The sequence below is a fragment of the Eubalaena glacialis genome, chromosome 6 (genome assembly GCF_028564815.1).
Source record: "Eubalaena glacialis isolate mEubGla1 chromosome 6, mEubGla1.1.hap2.+ XY, whole genome shotgun sequence".
NCBI classification, from domain to species: Eukaryota; Metazoa; Chordata; class Mammalia; order Artiodactyla; family Balaenidae; genus Eubalaena; species Eubalaena glacialis.
This window is the reverse complement of record NC_083721.1, coordinates 80,625,241-80,653,183: the sequence shown is the minus strand read 5'-3', so window position 1 is coordinate 80,653,183 and position 27,943 is coordinate 80,625,241. Positions and strand designations below refer to the sequence as shown.

At 41.7% G+C, this 27,943-nt stretch overlaps 1 protein-coding gene across 10 annotated transcripts in view; it reads left to right on the top strand.

Moving 5' to 3' along the window:
* LPP (LIM domain containing preferred translocation partner in lipoma) overlaps positions 1-27,943 on the top strand; it is a 693,922-nt gene that overhangs the window by 178,229 nt on the left and 487,750 nt on the right. For all 10 annotated transcript variants that reach the window (XM_061194353.1, XM_061194348.1, XM_061194355.1 and 7 more), the window contains one exon: positions 445-508. The gene's annotated coding sequence lies outside the window, so the exon portion shown is untranslated. The remainder of the gene's footprint in view (positions 1-444; positions 509-27,943) is intronic.

The following is a 27,943-nucleotide window of genomic DNA, read 5'->3' as shown; positions in this document are numbered from 1 at the left end:
TTCCCACCTAATATCCTAGGTATAAAAGAAAGACCACTGGACGAACAGGCAGAGCTCAGAGGGTCCAAACTCTCACTCTGCCATGTACTATACTATGTAGTCTTGGACAAGTTACCTACTTTTTCTGAACTTCAGTTTTCACATCTGTAAAATCAAGACAATAATACCCATTTCCCATGACATTTGTGAAGTTAATCAAGAGAGAGATGTTAGTTCCCTTCTCATCCTCCTTATCACTCTGTGAGCTTCTGTTTCCTCACCTAGGAAGTGGGTAGAATAATCTCTTCCTGCTTCTTCACCAGGTTGTCATGGGGTGAAATGAGATAATGAATGTGAAAGTGTTTTGCAAACAAGAAACTGCTGTATAGATAGAAGAGTTTATGATTGTTAATGAATAAATAGAGCTTGGAACCTAAGAGTAACCTTTACCTGTTTCATTTACAGACACTAGCATTGCAGTTTGCTGAACCTTGTGTCCACTGATCATTCCAAGAGCTAGCTGTCCAAGGTAAGAGAGGCTTGGCATCATCATGTTTATGAAATGCTGATAGGCATCTTAGCCAGTAATGTTTAATGTAGATTTCACTCCCAACAGAAGAAATAGTAAGGTATTTCATGAGCATCAAAACCTGAAAAATGGCCAAGACAGTGAACTTTGCCCCTTTTTATGTCTTCTTGATTTGATTTCTCTTTCAATTCCTAGCTTTTTAAGGTTCATATCAAAAGCACAAAAGTCTGGGCAACATGGAAGTATTTAAGTGTCCATAGTATGCCATGTCCTAGGATGGCCTTTTTTTTTTTTAAATTAATTACTTATTATTGGAGTATAGTTGCTTTACAATGTTCTGTTAGTTTCAGTTGTGCAGCAAGGTGAATCAGCGATACATATACATATATCCTCTCTTTTTTGGATTTCCTTCCCATTTAGGTCACCGCAGAGCATTGGGTAGAGTTCCCTGTGCTATACAGTAGGTTCTCATTAGTTATCTATTTTATACATAGTGTCAATAGTGTATATATGTCAATCCCAATCTTCCAATTGGGATTGGGATTGACATATATACACTATTGATACTATGTATAATAGTATCATAGTCTCCCCCCCCCCCCTTCCCCTTGGTATCTGTATGTTTGTTCTCTACCTAGGATGTTCTTATCTAGTACCTTCTTGTATCCCCAGTGAGTATATAGCAGGAGGGCTTTCTCTCCAGTTTCCTGGCTGTCGATTGAGTTCATTTTTCACTACACTATGCTGCCAGTGTTACCTGGCTCTGAAGGGGCCAAACTTTACTCGTTGGGTCTGTCACTGCCTCTTAACTGCCCAAAACACATCTCAAAAGGACATAATCTAAGCCTACAACAAAAAAAAATCTTAAGAATACAGGACATGAGTTAGAGTCTTTTGAAACCCAGGGTCTATAGTGTCTGCATTCCACTCTCCTGGGGAACCAGTGTGAAGCAGTTGGGACTTTGGCAGAAGAATTCATTCTTCTTGAGTTTGTCAAGAAAACAGTGACCAGTTTAACAAAAGACCCAGAATAGCCAAGGCAATCTTGAGAAAGAAAAACGGAGCTGGAGGAATCAGGCTCCCTGACTTCAGACTATACTACAAAGCTACAATAATCAAGACAGTATGGTACTGGCACAAAAACAAATATAGATCAATGGAACAGGGTAGAAAGCCCAGAGATAAACCCACGCACATATGGTCACCTTATTTTTGATAAAGGAGGCAAGAATATACAATGGAGAAAAGACAGCCTCTTCAATAAGTGGTGCTGGGAAAACTGGACAGCTACATGTAAAAGAATGAAATTAGAACACTCCCTAACACCATACACAAAAATAAACTCCAGATGGATTAAAGACCTAAATGTAAGGCCAGACACTATCAAACTCTTAGAGGAAAACATAGGCAGAACACTGTATGACATAAGTCACAGCAAGATCCTTTTTGACCCAGGTCCTAGAGAAATGGAAATAAAAACAAAAATATACAAATGGGACCTGATGAAACTTAAAAGCTTTTGCACAGCAAAGGAAACCATAAACAAGCAAAAAGACAACTCTCAGATTGGGAGAAAATATTTGCAAATGAAGCAACTGATAAAGGATTAATCCCCCAAATTTACAAGCAGCTCATGCAGCTCAATATCAAAAAAACAAACAACCCAATCCAAAAATGGGCAGAAGACCTAAATAGACATTTCTCCAAAGAAGATGTACAGATTGCCAACAAACACATGAAAGGATGCTCAACATCACTAATTATTAGAGAAATCAAAACTACAGTGAGGTATCACCTCACACCAGTCAGAATGGCCATCACCAAAAAATCTACAAACAATAAATGCCGGAGAGGGTGTGAAGAAAAGGGAACCCTCTTGCACTGTTGGTGGGAATGTAGATTGATACAGCCACTATGGAGAACAGTATGGAGGTTCCTTAAAAAACTAAAAGTAGAACTACCGTACAACCCAGCAATCCCACCACTGGGCATAAACCCTGAGAAAACCATAATTCAAAAAGAGTCATGTACCACATTGTTCATTGCAGCTCTGTTTACAATACCCAGGACATGGAAGCAACCTAAGTGTCCATTGACAGATGAATGGATAAAGAAGATGTGGCACATATATACAATGGAATATTACTCAGCCATAAAAAGAAACGAAACTGAGTTATTTGTAGTGAGGTGAATGGACCTAGAGTCTGTCATACAGAGTGAAGTAAGTCAGAAAGAGAAAAACAAATACCGTATGCTAACACATATATATGGAATCAAAAAAAAAAAAAAGGTTCTGAAAAACATAGGTGCAGGACAGGAATAAAGATGCAGATGTAGAGAATGGACTTGACACGGGGAGGGGGAAGGGTTAGCTGGGACGAAGTGAGAGAGTGGCATGACACATATACAGTACCAAATGTAAAATAGATAGCTAGTGGGAAGCAGCCGCATAGCACAGGGAGATCAGCTGGGTGCTTTGTGACCACCTAGAAGGGTGGGATAGGGAGGGTGGGAGGGAGACGCAAGAGGGAAGAGATATGGGGATATAGGTATATGTATAGCTGGTTGACTTTGTTATAAAGCAGAAACTAACACACCATTGTAAAGCAATTATACTCCAATAAATGTGTTAAAAAAAAAAGAAAAAGAAAACGGAGACCAGTTTAAAAAAGAAATAAGGAAGCATAACATTTGTTTTATGTGTTTAAGGAAGCATAAAAAGTTTTAAAATTTGCAAAATGTGAGTTTTCCTCTGCAGATAACCAGCTGATATCTGTACTTCCCAGCTAGCTCCTCTACGCTCTCTATAATCTTCTAGAAGTCTTAGCCAAAAAGAGGTGAAGTAGTCACTATGGTGATCCTAACTGCAGGCCCTATAGAATAGCAACTTTGTGGAAGATTTGATATCAGCATTTCAAGTACTGTAAACGTTTGTTCTGATGAATATTTTGATTATCCCTTTGGTATGTTCTTTCCATGATCTTTTTTTTTTTAAAAATATTTATTTATTTATTTAGTCTGTGCCAGGTCTTGGTTGCGGTATGTGGGATCTCTTAGTTGCCGCATGCGGGCTTCTTAGTTGCGGCATGCATGTGGGATCTAGTTCCCTGACCAGGGCTCGAACCTAGGCCCCCTGCATTGGGAGTGTGGAGTCTTAGCCACTGGACCACCAGGGAAGTCCCTCTTTCCATGATCTTAAACATAATTTTTAAAAAAAATTTTATTGGAGTACAGTTGATTTACAATGTTGTGTTAGTTTCAGGTGTACAGCAAAGTGAATTAGTTATATATATACATATATCCACTCTTTTTTAGATTCTTTTACCATATAGGCCATTACAGAGTACTGAGTAAAGTTCCCTGCAGTAGGGAATTCCTATGCAGTAGGTCCTTATTAATTATCAATTTTATATATAGTAGTTTAAACATAATTTTAATTACACAGACCTTTGAAAGAATTGAGGTTTGTTGGTACTGACCCATATTTGCAGGAGCTAGCAATTTAGAAATGAGTGGAAATTTTGGTGTTACATTAATACGGTTTTCAAAGCTGATATTCATCATACACATGGAATAAGAAGAGGTCATGTGCAAAGAAGGCCGGTGAGGGGGGACATATCGACTGTGAAACTCTTCTATGAGCAGATCAGACCTAGAAGCCACTTGTGTTGTTTAGACTTTATGCTCGTTTCTACAAAAGAGAGGGTTACTAAAAAAAAGATGGTAGCCAAAAATACAGGAGTGACTCCTGCCCATCTTTTTGTCCCTCTCTAGTCCATAAAACACCTCTGCAAAAAAATCCTTTCCTATGTACTTCATGTATTTTCAGGGATGAACACATCAGAGAAGAATGTACTGTAGACATGTGATATCATAATTTTTGGTGGCTCTGTTAGGCAGAGATCTATTTGTTCAATTAGAAACTGCAGTTATTATATTAACTTTCCTCCAAATGCCAGTTGTTAAATATTAATAAAATAAAATTTGAAAAGTGGTTAACTATGCCCCCATTTCCGCACTGAAACCCATCTTGAAGTTACCAAGAAGAGTTTAAGCAAGGCTGGAAAGGTTATGAAAAATTGCTCTTGAGAAAGAGGAATTTCATCTATCTCTCTGTCTATCTCTCTATCACTCTATCCATCCATCTATCCATTCATCTATTCATCTGTTTTTTTTATTTTGGAAGTGGATTTGGTGGGGAAAGAAGGATAAAAACTCAAATAGCCTTTGGAAGGTAGAGAAGTAAATATTCTGGGGGCATGCTACAAGAAATTTAAAATAATCTTGTGGTAATAATTGGTGTCAGTGGCAGTAATGAAGAAAGAATAACAGTTTAAATAAATAATTAGACTTGACAGTAGATGTGTCAACAGGTACCCACTTAATTAGTGTAATCATTGTTTTTCTCAGCTTTCAACATTGATCCACTGACTGTGGTGTGTTCCATGTCCCATTTCCAAACCGAATCTATTTAAAGCTGTACTCCATGGAATCTGAAACTGTATACCCTGTTTACTATTTAGAGCTGATACCTGATGTTCTTTAACAGGGAAGATCTGTACTTGAGCAAGAACAGGCTTCTGGCCTTTGGTAGACTGTGGATTATCCCTGTTTTCCACAGGGTGATTCATTAGCAAGGATGAATAATGCACAATTAATTCTCATGGACTTGTCTATATTGCTACAGTGAATTGTTTATTATAATTTGATAGAAACAGCCCTAGTCTACCTTAAATTCAATAAATCAGTTATTGTTATTTGAGGTAGAGTTATTATTGAGTTATGAGCTTTGTTATTTCAAAATCTTTGAAATTATTTTCTTAGTTACCTGGATAGAATCTCATCGCTTGCAGGAGTGAAGTAATGTGTTATGGGTTATGTTCTATGAACGAGGAGTCATGAGAATCTAATTCTACTCCCAGCTCTGGCTGTGTCACCTTGGGCAAGTCATTTCCCCTCTTTGGGGTCCATTTCAGTATCTAACAACAGGTAGAGTTGGACCATGTGCTTATGGCATTATTTCTAGTCAAATGTCCTAATATCTATGATTTTATTTCTTGGTCAATTCTTTCTTCCTCCTGCTGCCACTTTTCCAAAGTCATAGGAGAGTTCAGTGTGTGAAAGTAGTTGTTCTTTTTAGCTTTTGATTCTTGTACATACCTGAAGGGCAGTTAGTGATTTGAATTATATATACACTGTGATTGGGCATTTATGCATTGCTTGTTCCCTACCCCCAGCAACATTCAGTTTCTGGTTAGAAAGGAAAAAAATAAAAATCCATCTTCCTTTGTGTTTCTCTGCTTGATAATCCAGGTCTCAGTTTTGAGGCTCTGGTAAACTTCACTAGCAGTATAGAGAGGATCCTCTTCTGTTGTTTGACTTTTCCAGGGTTGAGTCAGTGACCTGTAAGGAGAGGTCAGAATGTCAAAGGCAGAGGGAACTTTAAGGACCCATCTAGCCAAATCTCAGAGATAGAGATTTTGGGGTCAGGGAGGGAATATGATTTGTCTAAGCTTTTAGTGGCAGATCCTAGGCTAGAATTCTTTCTTCTGACCCCATAGTTGTACTTCTGTTTTAGGAGAGGAATCTCTGTATGTGAAGTATCCTTTCTCTTCCCACCATTTAAAGGGACATTATCTTTCAGGCAAAACCAATCCTATTGTTAACGCAGGGATGTGAGATGCCCTTGAAACGTAAGTGGATGCCAGACTTCTTCGTTCATTCCGTGAAGCATGGAATAGAGGATTCTGGCTGGCCTCTGCTCTCTGTGTTTATTAGGATTCCCTTGCAGTTCTTCCTGTAAGAGATTACTTGACCCTGACATCACACTGTTTCCTCCTGTCCTTTTCTGATCCAATGAATTATAGGAAGCTAAGGATGAGTTCCTAGCTGGCTGTGTACTGTGCATAGTTGGGAACATTAATAAAGAGAAGACAGATGCAGGATTAATACGCAGGAGGACAGGTGAGTAATAGCCAACACAGTGAAATCTAGTTCAAGGCCTGCAGTTCCCGGTCTCTGTGCTACACAAGATTAATAGCAGCATCTCTCATTCTTTCAGATCTTCTCTCTGTCTTGTTCTTGTGGGACTGGGCTGGGGCTGAGAAGCAGCTAGAATGATCTTTGCCAAAACCAAACTAATGTTTTCATGAGATTTCCAGGTCCAGAGAAGAGAGTAGTAATTATCTATCAGTTGGAAGATAACTTAGAGGCCACTGGGTCTAAACACTTACCTTATACTTCATAATAATGACACACTGAGTGGAAATCATTTTACTGGGTCTGAGGTTCAAATCCTGGCTCTACTTTATTTGCTGTGACTTTGGTGAAGGCATTACCTTCCTCTGAACCTCAGTTTTTCCATCTATGAGATGCGAGGAGGAGGAGGAGGAGGAGGGTGAAATAGATTGGATGTCAAAGGTTCCCCAAAGCCTGATTTTCCTGAGTCTCTGATTTGCCTAAGGTCCTGTAGCAAGTTTGCAGCCAAGCTGAGTCTTAGATTCAGAGCTCTTTTCTCTGGATGGGAGCGCTTATCGTAAAAACTTCCACCGTCTGTACTTTCTAAACCGCATGCTTGTATCTTTCAGCCTTGTTTTATTAAGTGAACTTTTTCTCTCTCAGTTGGCAGATCCCTTTCTGTCAAGGGACTTGCCTAAGGCAGTAGTTATTAATTCGTCTGTGTGTGTGTGTGTGTGTGTGTGTGTGTGTGTGTGTAGTGGTGGGGAGAGGATTACGGAATATTTGGAAACTCGGATGAATCTATGAAATAGTTAGAGAATGCACATCTGCATAGAATGTTGTCTACAATTTCATGAGGTTTGTAAACCTTCTGAAGGCCATACATAGGTTCTAGGTTAAGCGAAAGATTTTTTTCAATGTGCGAAGTTTGAGATGACATTTGGGTAACACATTTCCTTTGCTGTTGGATTTCTCCCACAATTCACCTATTGTTTTGCTCTGAGTGTCAGACTCATTTATGAGTGTGACTCTGGACATTTATGTTTCAAACTGTTGAGTGATGTTTTAATATTGAAACTCTTATTCTGCTTGCTTTATTCATTTATTCACTCACTCACTCACTCACTCACTCACTCACTCACTCAAATGTACTTTTAACCCAGAATCTGTTAAGTGCTATCCATTTTAATACATCATTTCATTTAGTCTCATAAAACAGAAAATTATTTTTTCCCACTTTTCATATGTGGAAACTGAGCTCAGAGAGATTGAGTAATTTGCTTAACGTCATACAGCAAATGAATAGCGAAGTTTGGATTCAAATCCAGATCTGCTTGAAAATATGTGAATACCTCCAGAGATAACACTGAATGTGAATAGGGACAATGGAACAATTCTATAAATGATAGAAATTCCTGGTAGAAAATGGCCAGTGGGCCCCCGAGGAGTACAGTGAATGTGTGCTGTGGGAGTTCAGAGAGGGACAAGATCACATATCCTGAATCGTTTATATGATAATTCATTAATTAAATGCCCTTCTGGTACCTTAAGGCAGAATAAGAAAAGCTGGGCAATTGTATAAACTGCATTGTAAATAACTCACGTTTTTCCTCTTCTTTCAAACTTCTGTCAGGTTAGTGGTCTCAGACTCTCCATTTTTGTGAGTACAGGAGGAGACAGAGTGATTAGGGTCATAGAACCCTGACCATACTGCAAGTTATCAACTGAATTGGAATTTCGATGCTTTGGGGAATCCGTTGGTTGTTTTCTCCCTGTTATATTGAGCGTGAGATATTTTACCAGAGATGGACTTCTGGCCGTGCACAGATCAGCACAAATGCAGATGTGAGCAGCTAGAATTTGGATCGTGCCAAGATGTAATGACTGCCACATGTGTGAATCTAATCTCAGTGCCTGGTGACCCACTGTGAGTCTATGTGGGAGCCCTGGGAATGAAGGCCAGTGTTAGACGTGGAAGAGGCCTTGGAGATTTTCAGGGGCCACAGCTTCGGATGGGAAGACGGAGGCCCCGGGAAGGGGCAGTGGAACAAGAAGCAGGCTTCATACCGGCACCCTACAGTAATAGCTACTTACATTTTCTGTCTTCCATCGGCTCATGCTCGTACTTGACACTGGATTGGGAGCCTAGCATTATTAGCTGCATGACTTTGGATGCATTACTTGATTTCTTTGGGTCTCAGTTTTGTTGTCTGTAAAATGGAAATCACACCCTATTGGCAGGACTGTTGTGAGGGTAAGTGAAATACCATTGTGCTGTACAACACACAGAAGTATCATTGTCCATATGATTAACAATCCTCATCCTATCCCAATGAGACAGGCACGCGTGTCCTGCTCTTACAGATTCTACTTCCTAACTTCATCTTGATACTTTTCGGGTCAAGTTGCTTCTCAGAGTTTGGTCTGAAGACCAGGAACATCAGCATCACCTGGGAGCTTGTTAGAAATGCAGACCTCAGGCCCCACTCCAGACCTCCTAAAAAGAATCTGCATTTTAATAAGATCCCCAGGTAGTTCCTAGGCTCATTCGAGTTTGCGAAGCATTGTTTTCCGCTGGAGACAGTTCCGAGACTGTTGGCCACAGGCCTGCTGACACTGACTGGGTCTGAGCCAGCATTCCGTGACATGCCTTCCCCAAGCCTTGAGAGGCAGGAGGGAGCCCTGTGAAGTCGCTCCCTGGGAGTAGTGGAAGGCCGGGTTGCAGGAATCCAGCAGGCTTTATCTTTTCAACGCCCTTCATTTCCTCAGAAGTACTATTCGCCAGGGGTCAAACTGGGATTGGATCCCAAGGCTTTGGGCTCCCAAAGTCTGTGTTCTTTTCATTAAACCACGATGTCTCAGTCAGGAGGAATGCTGCGCTGTGTGGATGATAATTCTTCATTTCCCATAGTGCCAGTATTTCCACACTTGCTGTTTTACTCTATTACTCAATTCCTAGAGGGGAAGAATTCAAAAAATAAAATTAAATTAAATGAAAAAGCTTGAGTTGAAAGCCAGGATCCTGCAGCTTAATCAGTTATTTTCATTTTTTAATGAGGGAGACTATTGTGAAATAAGTAATTATTAATTACTCAAAACTAATGAAATATTTTAGTTTCCTTGCTAAAAAAGCATATGGAAGCTAAAAGAAAGCATATGGGTGTTTTTCCGGAAGCATATTGGTGAATGGACAAATTACAGTGGTGCCAATATGCCTTTGCTGTCTGGCTGGGGCCATCACTGTGTGTGCTGGCATCTGAGTCCTCGTGTGTTTAAAGGAATTATTTAAAATTCCCATCTGATGTGTGCCTTGGGTTGCCTCTGGAGTTGCACAACTCTGCCTCATGAATCTTTCTGCCATGTTTCACTCCGACATTACGGGTGGAGTGTCGCTCAGTATAAAACCTTTGCAGTCGAGGGCTACCATGCTCTTCCTTTCCAGATGTTTCTCTCTCTCTGCAGTAGACGGAACGGACCTGCCTAGCCGATGGCTAGGTATTGAGACTTTGTCCATCTCTCCGTTTACCACGGCATCCTTTCAGACTGCAGCATTGGACCTCCTTGCTCCACTGGGGACTATGTGTGAGACTGTGGGCCCCCACTGGTGTCTGCACTGCAGATTTCTCCCTTGTAAACCCGGAATGGTGATTCCAGTGCATCTCAGCTCGCAGGCATGGCTCTTTATCCGATTTGCAGTCCATGCCCTTTGCTCCCCCTCTTCTTTTCTTTATGTCTCTTCTCTCTTGCTGTGTGTTTAGTCGCTCTGGTAAATAGCTTGATGGATTTGGAGGTGGTTGAAGCTCTTTTGGCTGCTCTGGGGATCGCACACATCCAGGCTTGTGATGATCAGAGGCAGCATGATATGTTTGAGAAGGTACTTAGCCGAGTGTCAGAAAACCGAGGTGCAGACCAACCTAACTTGAGAAGCATTTACTTAGCACTTACTGAGAAAGGTGGCTCGCTAAGACATCGAAGGAGGGAGCTGGCAGGTGTGTGGAGGTGAGTTTGATTCAGGGCCAGCCAGGACTCAGTGTGATGTGTGGGCTCAGAAATTATACTTTGTGAGTGAGAGAATGTGGGAGCTCTTTCTACGGGAGGTTTTATATAAAACCAGGGACTGGAATTGACTTTGAAGGATGATTGGATGGACTTTGATGGGATATTACAGGGACTTCAGAGGAAATCTCTGGCAGGCAAGAATCAGCCTGAGGCAAGTCCCAGAAGCAGGTGAGTACCAGCCTTGCCCAGAGAACTGGGCACAGATGACAGAAATGTGTAGTTGAGAGAAATCACTTCTTTTCTGGCAGACCTCAGTCTCCTCATCTGCAAAGCATGAGCTTTGGACAATTTGGTTCTCAAGAAGCCTCAAGAACTCCAACTGGAATTCTACAAGATCTCCTATCCCACAGCTAGATAAGCCATTTAGCTAAAGGCTGGCAGCTCATAGTGGCAATGGAGCAGGTCTCAGAACCCAAGTGTCCTGTTTCCTATTTCACTGCTCTTCCTGTGACCCCACAGAGCATTATGATGATGAGTGGGTGGGATGACCATTATTATTCTATCCTTTAATGTATGAAACACAGAATTTTAAAATAATCTAAGACATAAAACAGACAAGATACTTAACCATCTTACAGACCTGATGACCCTTCCACTGGAGAGGGTCCACTCTTGTAAAATGTTACCTTCCTCCATTTTGCCTGTGTGGGCTTTGCTTTCCTGTCTGAAGGACCAGCACACATCCCTCCTCCTGAGGAAGCCTTCTCTCTCCACCCCTTGGCTCAGAAGTATAGTCTTAGAATTGGACTTTGTTTTATAATTGACTTTATTTTGTACTGCCATCTTTTTGTATTTCCTCTTACCTCCCCTCACCAATATACATATATTATAAGGGTTCTGAATCTAAGGACTACTTCATTCTGCTTTTCTGAATTTCCTTTAGCTCCTGGCACAGTGCCTTCTGTATCGTGCTCGATAACGAAACGCACAACTGTGTTCTTCAACGGTTTTCCCCTCTGCTTCTTGCTTGTTTTTAAGATGGATATGACACTTAGAGATGTATAGAGTTTCAGAACGGGAAAGGAACTTAAAAACTCTCTGTCTAGTTGAGCCCCCTCCCGGGGAAGAAATGGCTTACCCTACTTTACCTGCCCGATTAGTGACAGGTCTGAGAATGGCGCCCCCATATGACCAAGCAGGAGAGGGATGGTCGGGACCTGAGCTCCTGCTCACCACTCGGCAAGCCTTGACTGGGTTCCTTCTTTCTACAAAGAATGTTAGGAATAAAGGTGGTACACGTGACGCTGTTGCCGTATGAAACAGATGGAAGCAAGCACACGTTTACTGGGTGTCTACTGTGACGTACTATGTGACAGGCCCGTGGCAGGTGCTTTCACATCGTTTAGCTCGGTCAGTCATCATAATCTAGAATTCCCACCCCTACACGTGGGAGACAGGTAGAAACGGGACATTTAGCCAGAGCCCTTCCCTGTAAGCTCCGAAGAGTGCACAGTAGTGGATAGGTTTTTGCCTCCTAGAGTGTGGGCAGAGGGCTCTGCAGAGTGGTACTCTTGGCTGTTCTAAGGGGAACTGATGGGGGAGACCAATGAAAGCGAGCCGAGGTGGTGATCACAATTGCTGTGGGAGGACCTGTACTCCCCCGAGTATAAGAGAGGACTCAGCTCTCCCCCTCTCTCCTCCACACGTGCATCCCTGAGTCTTTGGAGAACTGAGACAAGAATGCCTCACACTTGGGGGTTGGTAGTATTGGCTCATACTTGCTCTGGTTACATCTTACTCCCACCTCTCCCCTAGCCTCCAGCCCCACTGTGTCTATTTTTCTCCCTTCTATTCATTCTCCTTCTCCCCCTCCCTCCCTCTCCTGAGTTAACCCTGGGTGGCCTCAGGTTCTGAAGGCTCTCCAATGGCAGAGTCTCCTGTACTGGACTGTGAAAACGCTGGCAGGGAAGACGGTACACAAATCTGTTAAATACACAGTAAAAATAGCTTCTGATCTATGGGACTCGGTATTAAGCAAGATGATATTAACGAGGTTTGAGTGCTGTGCTGAAATGTGGCAGCTGCACATGCATCTTGGCTGCTTTTCCTCCCTACCTCTGGCAGCTTGCGAGCAGTGTTGCCATGACACTCCTTGGGCTCTGTTTAGATCAGCTATTTTCTGAAGGAGTCCCTGACCTTCCCCACAGTAGAAACCGTTGATGTGGTCACGTCAGTGCCTCTCCAGGAGGCCTGGGACTGGTGGGCCCCCAGTTATGACTTGGAAACTGTTGGAAGCTGTAAGTCAGGTCACAGACATTGAACATTTAGGAGCAAGAAGGGCTGTTAAATATCCTCTCGTCTCCTTTGATGAGTGAGGGTCCTGAGGCCCATTGAGTGGAAGTGACTTGCTCAAGGTCGCAGAGTGAAGTAGGGACAAAGCTGGGACAGGAACTCAGGTCTCTTGATTCTCGGTGCGCTAATGTTCCAACTGTGCCACCCTTACCCCTGCCTCAGGGCCCTTTTCAGCCCAGATGGCTGTGGATGGAGATGAGCCAGACCCGGGGGCATGGCTTCCCTAGGAATGGGCAGAGGAGGTGAAGAGAGAGGGGGAAGCTCAGTGCAGAGGGAGGAATGAGGAAAGGAGGGGGGTTACGGATAGAGTGGGGGTGATAGAGGCCAGAGTAAACGCCCGAGGGGCCCCTCAGCAAGGCCCATCCGAAGAGACTCTTTTCTATCAGATTCCACAGGTTGGTCCACTGAGAAGTAGATGCTTACAGGGGCAGGGGAATAATTATGTCACGTTCTCTATTGCTCTGAACTCTTTCCTCACCTCATGTTACACCTCATATAAAACTGCCATTAAAGGCCATTGTCAGCACCACCCTTTTTGGGGTACTTTATTATATAGTGTTAAGTATTCTTCAGAAAGTTCATATGTGAAATGCTATCTCCTTCACAAGATTACAGGGTCTTAGGGGACAGAAATTGTGTCTTTGCTGGACCTTCCTCCCTTCCTTTTTCCTCCCTCCTTCTCTTCTTCCTTCCCCTGCCCGCCTTCAATCATGGCACCTGGCAGAGACTGAAATCACATACAATGAGCATCCAGTAAATTTTTGTTGAGTTGAACTTAGTTGAATTCAGATGACCTCTTAACATTTTTATTAATGGATGGTAAAAATTGGCAAATAAAAGTTTGGGGGAATAGTGTTCTCACCAATTAGGATTCAGTGAGATTTCTTGTACACGCTTAGTTAATCTTCATGAAACCCAGTACACTGTCCAGTATTATCCTCATTTTACAATGAAGAAACAAAAGCCAAGTGACCTGCTCCAATTCACTTCAAGGAGTAAATGGTGAGATTTGATTTGCATCTAGATCTTCTGTCTTCAAATGTTGTAATGTTACTTCTACTCTTCCCCAGTACTATGGAAGAGCAGTTGTTCCATAGACAGTGGTTCACCCTTCTATCGAGGAGTCTCCAACCTTTGAAGGTTGTAACCTACCCCCTTAAGACTTTGGAAAAGTAAGTATGAGTCCTCAGATTGAAACAGTGACTTATTATGGTTTGGACATAGGCTGCTTTTTTTCTTCAGCAAGCCAAGGGAGAAATAGTGCATTTCTATATTCTTTAATTTGCTTAGTTTGAAAGAAACTTTGAAATGGTGTGTAAGACTCTTTGAACTTTTAATACATTTAGATACATCCAGAATATGGGGATAAAAAGGCCTTCTGCCCTAAATGAATTGACTAATTTAGCTAAAAACAAAATTAGGGCACTTTTTTTGGTTACGAATGAAGGACGCAAGAATTTTTTGATGCTGCAGCTAAAGCCTGGGTTTTGGTTGATATTCATGTTTTGTAGGTTTTTCTCAATATTTGTCATATACATTAAATGATATCCATTATGCCTCCTAACTCTCATAGGATTTGGATGCATTTGGTCGATAGCATCCTGCATCCTTTCTGAAAAAACATAAATGTGGAGCAGTCTTCCTTTTTTATGTATGTGCTTCGGAAGACCACCGTTGTCTAATTTAAATTTCAGTACAGAGGCAAAGCTTATCTGTAGTGAGCATAATATCTTGATATATATAGATCTCATGTTTCCTTTTTGTGTCTAACTTTCCAGGTGTTTAAATAGGAGAATGATTTGAATAATAATGGTATAATGTCCAGAGAGAAAGTTGAATACATAACAGAAATACGCATGGAATCTATTTCTGTAGTATGTGTGTGTGTGTGTGTGTGTGTGTGTGTGTGATTAGCTCAGTCTTTTTATAAAGTTGTCTATACTTTGAAAGTACATAATAACTTTGGAATTACCAGAGAAAATGGAAATCAAAACTTGGATGTTTAAGGGGATGAATATCTTATCTTTTGTTTTAGAGCTGTAGGTAAAGTGAAAGGTTAGAAGGGTGTATTGTGTGGTGTTAGATGGAAACCAAACACTATCTTTATATTTTCTTTGCGAAGAAAGCTTGGCTTGGGAATCTGAGTATTCTTGCAAACTTTCTAAATTTCTTCAGCCCCCACTGATGCCCATACTTTGCTTAGTTTGATTGAATTAGTTTACACTGAGCTATGGCTTAGAAAACATGTTATTTATTATAAGCAATGCACATGCACACTAAATAAATAAAGGAAAGGAAAAAAGAAGCAGCATTTTGCACTTTTCTTGCATGTGTGAAGCAGTCTGCCTTGCTTTAGAATTGCATATGTGTGTGTCTCTTTAAATAGATTGGGAACACCTTAAAGACAAGAGAAATGTTTTATGCATGTTGTGACAATGATTTTGTGAACTCAAGTGCAGTAAATCAAAACAACTTTGATAACATCCTTTACTTGGAGTTGATAGACTTATTCAGAATTTCTTAGAAGTCATCCTATTACTTTTGAAATTCCTCTGCTTCATATACTTTCTGTGGAATGAAGAAATGTTGTCCATCTGCCTACTTGCAAGAAAAATGGTTAGTTAAGTAGTGCAATATAGCCTGTTTACATACTGGCCCAAACTGTCACTGTAAGAAAAGGTTGTGTATATTCTAAAATGTTAGAGCTAGGAAAAATATACACACGTAATATATAGAGTGAATATATATGTACATATATATGTATATATATGATCATATATATATGATCTGTTCCTTGTCACAATATTTAACCTAATGTGCTATTTACAGTAATGAATCAAAATGTCAGTTTTAAAAATATGAAGTGTCAAAGTGTTCCCACGTTGTGGGAAAGTTTGATGTGACAGTTTGTTAATCATATGACTATTATATCAAACGTGTCTCACAGTGTTTTTTGCTCAGTTCTCTTTCTTGTAGGTTCCTCGCACTTTTTCAATGAATTCCAAGTTCAAGTTACTAACCCAAAGAACACATTTGGGTTACGTGTCTCCCACAGCTCACACAAATGCTGCTATGTTTTCCTTTACTTGCAACTGAATGGATTTAACATTTCAGGGTAGTTTGACTTTTGTGCCTGACACATTTATGTATAGAAGCTAAAAGAAAAAAAAAATTCCCCTACTGTAATTTTGTTGTTTTCACTGCAAAACCAGCACATTGAAACCTTGATAGAATGGATGTTTTGTGTTTCTCCAAGCTGGGTTTCCCAAGGTTTAATTTAGATGTCCTTACTCTTTGACCTTGGGTGCATTTTTGAATTTTGCTTGGCACATTGATCATACCAACTTCTTCGTCCTAATAAAAGGGCAGAATCCTAGAACATAAATATTATATGCTTGGGAAAAGGCAGCATGGTTTCCTTCGGAAGAATTTGTGGCTCTGCTACTTACTAGCTCTGGATACAAGGACCACACTCAATCTCTGGGCCTCAGTTTCCTCTGAAGAATTGTTAAGGTTGAAATTAGATTAGATTAGTGAATTTTTAAACTTATGCCTTCAAGGAGCCCAGAGTTCTGGGTGGATGTACAGCCTCAGATGATGGGGTGCGGGGAGAGTGGCGAGGACTCTGGGCCCTTCTGCCTGAGCAGCTCACTCTTAGATCTGTTTTAATTTAGTTTTATGTACTATTTCATTTAAATAAAAGGCTCCACTGCTTAAACGACCAACTTGCCTACCTGTTGGCAGCCACTCTACTATGCGATGTAAAGTCAGTGTTCTCTGATTCTGCGGCTCATTTCCTGAGAGATATCAGTTGGCAGCCACACCAGCAGATCTCGGCTAATCTGGCCTCAGGTTCTGCCTGTGCATCCATGTGGCCTCTGTGGAAGTCCTTTCAATGGCAAAGGATTCTCCGTGGTGAGATTTGAGGGAAGGGCCACTAACTGAGGGCCTATCTATGTCTGATGCTAATCCTTGCAGCTTTTTAGTCTTAATAAACTTACTTTCCAATTTGGCAGATGTTTACATCATCAAAGACTATTGTTTAGAACAAGTACAGACAGAGGAAGTCATAGAAGCTTTGGCAGGTACTTAATCTGCTTTTGGTTGAGGATATGAATGTTACTCCTTAAGCTGGAGCGTTTCAGCCAATTTGGGGAGGAGGGTGAGCACCCACAACTTGGAATTTTACTTCATCCATTATTTTCTCCTTCCCTCCGCCCCATACACTACCACCTTGATCCACTCTGCAGGACATATTCCTGTGTACATTCCCCAGAATGATGGGGCAGGTGAATTAAAAAGTTGTGAATTACAAATCAAGGAAGAGATTGTAAGAATGACAAATGATCAAGGGATATGACGTAGCAAGACTTTAGAAAAGCCTTTAAGTATGAACATAATAAAATCAAATTGGAGAAGATATTTCTCATAGATTAAAAAAAGTGTCCTAAAAGTGGGAGAGAGGATGAATGTCTATTTTGCTAGACATTCAGAAGCATCATTTTCAAAGTTCCTCAGGGATCAAGTTCGGGGATTAGTTTAACTCTCCTAATATCTGAAATTGTGAAGGGAAAGAATGGTCAAGTGTACAATTTTGTCATGACAGTTCCTTATAGTGAAATGGCCCTTTGGTAACAGATCTCATCAAAATGGTGTAAGCCCAGAAGCAGTAGCTGAGTGCCAAGACAGGATGTTCTTTTATTGAGTCACGTATCAGCCACTGGGGATGCACCTGGGCTTATTGGGCTGGGGGCGGGGGAAAGGGATGACCCAAAATACATGTATAGGATAACTAGAAAAAAACCAGGAGTGGTTCCTGACTTGTTCCTTAAAGAAACTGGTGAGATGAGGCAAAATGTTCTAAACCAATGTCAAACTCTAGACATCCAGTTTTCAATGGAACAGGAAGCATTTTGTGTATAGTTTTGGTCGAAGTGGAATAGTATAAAGGATTGTTTGGATAGAGGGGATGACATGGGGACAAACCAAAAGGTACAGCCCAGGACTTGAACTCAGGTAGTCTGTTCCCAGCAGCTGCTCTCTTAACCACTAAGCTACGTTGTCTCCATACTGTGGGTGTAATTATACCTGCCTGTTCTACCTCCCAGCATGTCATGAGGCTGAAACAAGATGATAGGTGTGAAAGTATTAGGAAAGGGGTGAACCAGCAGGTGAAGGTGAGACAGCACACAAATAACTATAAAGTAGAAAGTAGAAACTTGCTGAGAAAGTTCAGAGAAGAGAAAAGAATGATCACTTCCAACTGGGGTGGAGGGCAGGGGATTAAGGGGGGCTTCTTGGGGAAAGTGACACTTGGGTTGGCCTTGAGCCGGATTTTGATAAAGGGGAAGGCTTTCTGAGCAAATGGAATGAACAATGGAATACAGTCATCGAAGCGCAGGGTGGTGAAAAAGAAGGCATTAGTTCATCAAATGCTGATGAGTTTAGCAGATTCTTTCCAAAACTGTGTGCACTGAGGAATGGGGAAGGGAAGGGGCATGTGGAGGAAGGGGAGGACACGGTGAGTAAGGTAATGAATGGGGAGATGAAAAAGCATAACCAAAAACTGCCATCTTCATCATCTTTCTGGGAGTCAACTCTAGGCAAATAGATGATCCCTGCCTTACGTAGATCATGCTTTGACTCAATTTATTTTCTTGTGCATGGTCCATAAATACTAGTCCAAGGAGGTACCAGTCTAAAAAGATGTGTCCCCTGTAAGCCTGGAGAATGCAGCATACTCTGGCGCCCTCTTAGGTATTGACAATGTATGTTAGCTTGTTAAATCTTTCAGGAAGCCCTGTGGGACAGCCGTCAGCTTACTTTCAGTTGACTCTGGAACTTGATTTTTCCCTTTGAGCAACCCTAGTTAACATCCCCGAGTAGATAGACTCCCAGAGACCTCCAGCCCACCAGCTGGACTGATCTGTGTCTGCTGTCCAACAGATCCTCTGAGAGGAGAAGCAGATCCACTCTCAGGGCAGCCCGAAGTCCCATTCTGAAAGAAGAAGTTGCACAGAGCACTTTTGCCTGTAGAAATGGTTATGTGTCATTTAGAAAGAAAGCTGTGCTCAAGATAACCTTGAGAACCTGCAGCCCCTCTGAAAAAGTAAGAGTGAGAAGCAGGAAGTGAAGGAGCCCTAGGTCTTGGAATGTGTCTGAGTGCAATAGATCGCAACCACAGGACCACCCCCAGCAGGCTGCCCTGTGAACATTTATGAGAAAACATCCTTCAAGTCAGGAGCTTGCCAGCCAGCCCCGGAGAGGGCGAGGAGCCTAGCTGACTCTCATGTGCTGCATTGTCCTGAAAGGGGAAGAAAGGCAGTGGACTGTATTGAATGTCTCCTCCTTCCTAGACACCACATTCGGAGTCGTCCTCGTCCTCGTGTAACACTTTCTCACTTAATCCCCTCAACAATCCCACTAGGTTAGGATTATTAATCTCTTCTTGTATAGATGAGGACACCGAATCCAGGGTGTCTCAGTGGTGCTGAATACATCACATTGTTTTATATCTTGGACCTTGACCATGTTCCTTTTCATCCTTGTCTGCCTGGTGAACTTGTGTTTCTCCAGGTTGTAAAAGAGGTTCTCCTCTAAAGACCTTCTGAACCCCGTGGGACCTCTTGGTCCTGAACTGCATGATGCTCTTGTTGCTTAGGGCTACATGCTTTCTCTCAAGGTTCAAACGTGGGGCCTGAGTGATTCTAGAGCTGCCCTGCTCTGCCTGCATTCAGCTTTCTCTACGGTGTGACTTCATCGTAACTTCATTCAGACCCCGTCCTTCACAGGATACTTCTTCTCCAGCCCAGAGTTTTGGACCTTCTTCGCTGACATATTTTGAGTTTTCTGGGTTCTGGGCCTCTGAATTTTTAATGTCACCCCACCTCCACACCCCCCCCCCCTTCCTGGAACCTACCTGTTACCTTCTTGTTATTTGCTCAGGTCTGATCTTAACTTTCAAGCGACACTTTTCAAACTTGCTGTGCTTTGGAATCACCTGGGGAATCTCACCCTCAGAGGCTATGGTCCCGGAGGTCTGAGAACACAGTGTGGGAGAATTTGTATTTCTAACAAGCTCCCAGATGATTCTGAAACTGTCAGTTTGTGGGCTCACTTTGATTAATACACCTTTAAAGTACAGTTCAAGACCCCTGTTTTCCAGGAAATTTAACTATCTTTACGCAAAGTGGTTTCTTTCTTCCTTTCTCTCTCTTTTTCTTTCCTTCTTTCATATTCTAATGGAACTCAGCTAGGCCCTATCTGATTTAGATAACTTCTCATTTATGTAAGTCTCTGGGGCTTCATTACCAACTTCTTGTGTCTGCTTAAATGCTTTAGATAAGAGAGACAACGTTGAATAAATGAACGTAAGTCCGGATGGAGAATCTCGAATCCTGAATTCACAGGTTGTCATAGCTGCTTATGAGCTGTGTGTTTTGGGGCAAATCACATCATGTAGAGTTGAGTTTTCTCATCTCTAAGATAATTATTCCATTTCCTCCTGCTGCAGAAGCTCATGGAAAACATCAAATGAGAGAGTGGGTATATAAAGTGTGGTACAAATGCAACGATGTTCACAGTAAATTATTGTTAGTGTTTTGTTTGTTTTGTTGACTCATCACTTTATCATTAATGATGAGGCATGAAGGAAATGCTGTTGGTTTTTGATGAGATGTGGAGTGGAGGGTGGGGCTGAAGTGATGCTGAGATTTCAGGAAAGTTCTTTTCAGTTTCTGGAAATGATTCTCACACTGACACTGACAGTTATAAGCCCGTGCTCAGGTCAGAAAAGCAACGTGCCTTTATATTGAACTTTTTCTTCGGGTAGGCCATGATAATGATTATGAAAATTGTGTTCATTTTATGAACTTCTCATGTAAACTTGAGTGATGAAATATTCATAGTGGTTGTCACTTACAGGGGTTTGTAGGGTGACTGCTAGTGGTCAAGTTTATAAATCCTTAAATTTCTGTTTTCTGTAACAAGAATACCTAAAACAGGAAGTGTCCTCTTCTAGGTTTTCTTAAGATAGCATATGCATTCCTTAAGGGCCTACAGTGCAAAGTCTAGATCAGGCACTGAGGAATAAAAATATGGTGGGATGTGTAATTTCTCCTTTCACGGAGTTTACAGTCCAGTGGGAGACACAGACACATGCACAACTAGCTGTTTCACAAAGCCAAACCAGCTAGGTGACAAAGGAGAGGTACACAGGTGGCATGCTGTGGGAACCCGGAGGAGGGGCTCCTGAAGGAGGTGGTCTGTAAGCATGCCTTGAAGAACTGAAAGGATTTCAGCAAACCAACTTTAGGTTGGAGCCAGCCAGATGAAGAGACACTGTGTTAGTACTCCAGGCATTTCTTATAGTGTTTTATAGCCAAGGTTATGGGAAAAGTATTGATGCACAGAAACAGAAGATCTTCTTTGAAGATCCCCTGCTGATATTCTGGTCCATCTGACTATGCTTATTTTATTTCCTTTAGTATATTTGTCCCCTCCTTCTTTACAGGATATCCCTTTTTGCCACTTCCTTGCTGGTGTTTTCTTTCCTGGTCCTTAGCCTCTCTTGCCTGCAAAGTTGGCTCACCCTTGCTACCATATCATCATACTCCTTTGGACCACCTCTTTCTCTGTTCCCCAACTATTTAAAAACCCCCTTTCATCCTCACTCTTGTTTTGATTTGCAGCATTAACGATTGCCTTTTAAAAATGTCCGTGTATTGATTAGATTGACGAGTTCACACTGATTTTTCTCTTCTCTAGGCTCTGGATCGCCAAGCCTGTAACACCAAGTCTAGGTGGTACTTATATGTGTATAGTGCCTATTGTGGCCAAGAGGAGATAAGGTCACAGTGAAAGGAAACAGGTTGTTAAAATCTGTTGGAAGAAACATCAGGTGCCAGACTTGTCTGGGAATGCAGTGTAGATTGACTTTACATTCTGTGGCCCGCGTGTTAGAAGCCTTTGATGTTTAGAGCCTTACATTTTGATACTTATAATCATGTAATATAAGTTTATATCAACTGAATCCACTGAATTGATGGTGACTCAATTTCACTATCCACTACATTATTAATTCCAGATGGGAAAATTCATGAGGGCTCAAATTTTGTTTGAAGCCCAACTGTTTCTTAAATTATTATTACAATTATTATCTATTTATTTTTTTACAACTGATGGGAAGGAAAATTTAACAGCTGTGTGATTAGCAGGGCATGAAATTAAAAATGTTTTGCACAGAATCAAGAGGTTGTTTACTACAGAATTCCTCATCTGAGAATTAAGTATCATTAAGATTGGCCACAAGATGCTCTCTTTCATCATTTAAGTTTGATTTTTCACATCCAGTTCTTTGCTAAAAGGCCTTTCCCCTTTTCTGGAAGGAAAATACTGACCAGGTCATCACAAAGCATCTCTAACATTAGCAGTCAAGGTAACAACCCCATTTCTTTCACTCATAAAATAACAGTGCAAGGAAAAAGAAGTTCAGCCTCACTGCTCTCAGCAAAGAATGAGTAAGTTCCAGTTTGAGGAAGTCAGGTAAATTAGAAAAAGCTACAGCTTTAAAGTGGCTTTAGTCTTCTCCTTTCAAATTGCGCAGGTAGAGACGTCTAGAATGTGATGTTTATCCTTAAAGTTTCCTTTACCGGTATGCTGTTACTTCTTGGGTCCTTTTGCAAAAGTACCTCCTTTGACTGGGTTCTGGAGAGTACCACCTCCCTCTTCCGTTGTGCAGGATGTGGACAGTCTTTTGCAGAAGCAGGAGAGCGTGGTGGTCAAGCACGTTAGCTGGAGTCTCTTTGCTGAAGTGTGAAGCCAGCTCTTCTATTTGCTTGGGCAAGTTGTGTGAGCTCTCTTTGACTCATCCCCTTATCGAATGGAGGTAAAAACAGTACCTACCTCCAAAGTTGCTTTGAAGATTAAGAGAGTTAATACCTGGAAAATGTTTAAGGCTCTACCTGACTCATAGCCAGTGCTCAGTTAATGTTAGCTGCCTTCATTTTTATAAGGCAATGTACTGTTCTGTGTGTGAAGGTCTTTAGTACACATCCCACACGGACTTGCTTCACTTCTAGTCTGGGATCCTTCATCTATCCTTGTCGTTTTATCTTTAATAGAATCATTCCTGTAAGATAATTATTTATATACTTGTTTTAAGTCTTTCTTTAGACAGGTTTTATCTTTATATTTGATGAATTCAACAAGACCCAGTCTCTGCCCTTAAGGGACTTTTTGAAGGGGAAATTGGGGTTGATGAAAGTTAATGCAGATAACTCTTATTGGAGATAGACTAGAGATTGCGCCAATGAGAGTTAAGATATTTGAATAGTATTCCTAAATATTAAGAGGTCTAGTTAAGGAATCTGTGGTCCTTAGAGGAGAGAGACATTAACTTTGGTTGGGGTTGAATGCAAATGTGGAGAAAATGAAGGAAGTCTTCCTGGAGGAGGAGGGATTTGATCTGGGACCTGAATGCTGGGTAGAATTTGACCTGACCGAAAAGGGGAAAAGAATTCCCAGGCTAAGTGAAGCGAGTGAACTGCACTTTGTTTTCTCACATTTTCCTCGTGCTGCCCTCTGGCCACTATCCAGGCCCTTCGGAGAGCTGTTATTGCAGGTGGAACCTCAGTTGGAAAGCCAGTGAGTGTGTGAGTGAGGCTTTCATAGTCCCCAGGTCCTGTATAAAAAATGGACGGGGGCTTCCCTGGTGGCGCAGTGGTTCAGAGTCTGCCTGCCAGTGCAGGGGACACGGGTTCGAGCCCTCGTCTGGGAAGATCCCACATGCCGCGGAGCAACTGGGCCCGTGAGCCACAATTACTGAGCCTGCGCGTCTGGAGCCTGTGCTCCGCAACGAGAGAGGCCGCGATAGTGAGAGGCCTGCGCACCGTGATGAAGAGTGGCCCCCGCTTGCCACAACTAGAAGAAAGCCCTCGCACAGAAACGAAGACCCAACACAGCCATAAATAAATAAAAATAAATAAATTAAAAAAAAAAAGTGGACGAAGGAGCCATTCTAATGAATGTCTTTTAAAGGGGGTGTAAGAGAGGTACATTCTAATGAATGTGTTTTAAAGGCGGTGTAAGAGAGGAGGAATGGGAGAGACAAAGGCAGGAAATGTTGGATGTTTGTAGAGGGATTATAATGAAGGCCAACTGAGTGCTCTTTATGCTTTCTCAGATCACTTTTAGGGGAGATATAGGTGCTTTTGCATATATATATATATCTCAAAGTGTCACTTTTTCCTCCTTGTCCCTTCTTTTTTTTTTTTTTTTAAGAACCAGTATTAAAATCACTCTATCTTCTGCCTTTAAAAATAAATCTGGGCGGGAAGTATGAGTATTTCCTGGAATACGTTATATGCTGGGCAATAGATCTGGGTATTTAAATGCCCTTCCTGTAGAAGCAGGTCATTATAAGTCAGGATGCTACCAGCAGCCCTGTGGGTGGTTGGTGAGTGTGCTTCAGCACTGTGGCTGCTCTCCATCAGCTCTCTGCCATGTCAAGGTGGTTTTAAACTTACTGACACTTTTAGCAAGATGAGGCACCATAATGTAAGCTGGCCAAACATAACATGGCATGGTTGCAAAATAACGAGACTGGAGTTTTAGCCAACACCCTGGAACGTGTAGATGCAAGTAGCACTCCTTGTGGGGGTACCATTCCAGCACAGGGAGCGCTTGGTCCTAAGTTGCTTCCACTGCTCAAAGCATCCTTGGAATCGCCTTCAGAGATGATGATGAGCCACCCTAAAAAGTCATAGAAGCATGAAATGTGAGACCATGAAATCCACTAACCTCATTCTGAATGTGAGAAAACTGAGGCCCTGAGACAAATATTGATGTGTACAGTGGGGTCTTTCCCTTAGATGGGGAAACGTCCCGTTCTCAATTACCTTGTTAGCTCTCTCTGCTTATTTTCTCATTGTTTCTCTGCCTTAAGGAAAATGATTCTGTGTTAAGCCTATGAATAATTAGAAAAAAAAAGAGAGAGAAGGAGAGAGGGGAAAAAGTTCCCTTTAGCATTGCCTAACATCACAGAGTGTATCTGTAGCACAGGGAAAACCCAGCCCTCCTGGCATGAGGCTCCTTCTATATTTACAAGAAAGTTTCAAGACAGAAATCACTTTATCAAAGTTTCTAGTTGGTTATAGTTACATCTATTGTAAAATCTGGTGTACATAAAAATAGAGTTAAACATACAAGTTCCTAACTGAATTGTAGACCTTACCTTTCAGGGGCAATGATTTTGTCAGGGCTAAAGCTTTGTCCTTGTCATGGTCCATTGGCAACGTTTCCTAAAGTGTGCTCCGTGGTGTACTAGCTGTACAAATGGCCAAATCAGGTTGGGAATCAGTTGCTTTTATTGCAATCTCCATTTTGGAGATTCTTCCTGTACCTTTAGCAAGATTAACTCTGAGAAGACCTATAGGTAAAAAAAAAATTAACCACACCATTCCTTTCTGTAATGTGAAATTCAGGCTTTGTCAAATTTATTTTATCATGGAACCATTTTGTGGATGATTTCCCAGACTCGTGTTCTGTGGAACATTCTTTGGATAGCATGACTTTATTGTTAAAATTCTTAAGGTTCACATCTGTCATCGTGTAATAATCTTGTGTGAAATACAAAGTCATCTGGGCTAAACTATAGACCTTCACCTGCCCTCCCTTCTCCATAGGAGAAATTACAGGTTTATTTCAGGATCAAACACTTTTCAAATGAAATGTTGTTAGGAGAAAAAAAAAAAAAAAAAAAAAACCCTTTTAGAGCCTAATAACTGCAGAAAGAAGACAGTATTATACCAGCCAAACCCAATTTTGTGAATTAGGGCTTTAACTTGGAGAGTTGTTCCTGAAAATAGGTTGTTTTTAAATATGTTTTTTGTTTTTTAATTTTATTATTTATTTATTTATGGCTGTGTTGGGTCTTCGTTTCTGTGCGAGGGCTTTCTCCAGTTGTGGCAAGTGGAGGCCACTCTTCATCGCGGTGCGCAGGCCTCTCACCATCGCGGCCTCTCTTGTTGCGGGGCACAGGCTCCAGACGCGCAGGCTCAGCAATTGTGGCGCACGGGCCCAGCCGCTCGGCAGCACGTGGGATCTTCCCAGACGAGGGCTCGAACCCGTGTCCCCTGCATTGGCAGGCAGATTCTCAACCACTGTGCCACAAGGGAAGCCCAATAGGTTGTTTTTAAGCAAAACTTTTATGGCTTTTGGTGGGGGACTTTTTCACCATCAAAAGCACGAATATGGGTACTTTTAAACTGACATGTTTCTTGCATTCAAAACCAGGGCTTGTGGAGGAAACAATACTTTCTTTAACTTTTCTGAAACAGTTGGCTTGACCATCATGGCATTTTTTTTGTTTATTTAGGATATTAGCTTTTTTTTTTTTTTTTTTTTTTTAATGCGGGAAGGGTCCTTGTTGATCTTGTCCCAGCCTGCACTTGACAGATGAGGAAATAGAGGCCCAGAAGGCTTCAGTGACCTTTCTAAGTCTCTTTACTAGTTAGTGACAAAACCAGAGCTAAAAATCAAGAACTCTCACTTACTTACTAAAGTAAGCCTAGTAACTTTTTATTTATTGTACACTCTGTTAAAAAGAAAGGAGTTAATTGCTTCTCTTGATTAGATAGTAGGTAGGTAGATATGTACCTACACAGATGATAGATAGATGCCCATAATTAGAAACTCTTTTACCCTCAAGGTAAGAAGACCCTCCATAGTTCCTTGGTTGTCTCCTTTTTTTTTTTTAAAAGAACTTCACCCACCTCAGGCCAGGTCTTTGATACTGTTCACTTGAGAAATCGATTCACTTCCATGGAAGAGGTAGGTGTGAACAAGAGGGTCATGCCGAACATTTTAATCTCTCTTATTTCAGGCTGAGAGATTCACTACAGCAAGGGGGTATTTAAGGTTTTCGACATAAGGAGAAGAACTGGCTGTCACCAAGTGCTTGAGGGCTATGGCTTAGTTATATATCATTATGTGGTTATTTCTCTCCTCTTCCCTTCCCCCTTTCTCCCAGTTTCAGCCCCTCTCTCCTTTCTCCATTGCCCATGTCTTCAGCAGGAGGGCTATCTCGCTTCAAAGACAGGAAAGAAAGCTCAGATCCAAGGAAGACTTTCCTTCTGTGAGGTTTCACCCAGCTGTAGCAAAAGCAAAAAAAAATTCTCATGCCTTTGAGTTTTGTCCTTTAGGTAGAAGGATTTGGTGGTTAGAGATCTTAGGAAATTCCCCATTAAAAAGCTACTGCAGAATCTGTAGTCTGGTGCTTGCAATAACGGTGGTGTAGTATCATGTGAAGAAGGCAAGGGCCTTAAAGTTAGCAGTGGAAAATATGGGTTCTGGGCTGCACTTCTCTGCTAACTAGCTATGGGATCCTGGGAAAACCAAAAGACCTCTCTGAGCTTCATTTGACCCAGTCTCTTCATCGGGGCCCTGGGAATCATGATTCCTGGAATTGTGTGGATTAAATGAGATAAGGGATATGAAAAGGCTTTGTAAACTATAAAGCACCCTATAAGTACTTGTGAGCATATTTATAGCAATCAGGTAAGCGATAATAATAGCAAACGCAACTACACTGCTGCTTTTGAGCCAGGTACCGTTTTAAGCCTTGTACATCTGTTGGTTCACAATTCTGACAGCAGATCTGTGTGTTAGCGAATAGCACCTGGCGTCATAAATCACCAGGCGGCTGCTTACCTGGATCAGCTGGCTATTTACTCAGTGGTTGTGGGTACGTTTCTCCCTTCCCTGGGCCTGAGACGTGTTCTTTGTAAAAGAAGCACTTGGACTCTGGTTGAATGTAAGGGCCCTTCTGTTCTGGGATTTGTGATTCTGTTCAGCAGTTTTTTTTACCCCTCACAGGTTCAGTCGCTGATCAGTAATCAGAGCTCACATTTAAACTGAGGGCCATCATCATCTTCATTTTACAAATGGGGACACATAAGCACAGAGAGCTCAAGTAACTTTCCCAAGGCTGCACAGCCAGTGAGTGGCAGAGCTGGGATTCAAACTCTGCTCTGGTGCCCCAGAACGACGGCAGCTAGATAGATTTGAAGAACTCTCCAGCGATCCCAGGTGTGTCCTGTTGTCAGAGTCCTCATCTAATCAGCTCCA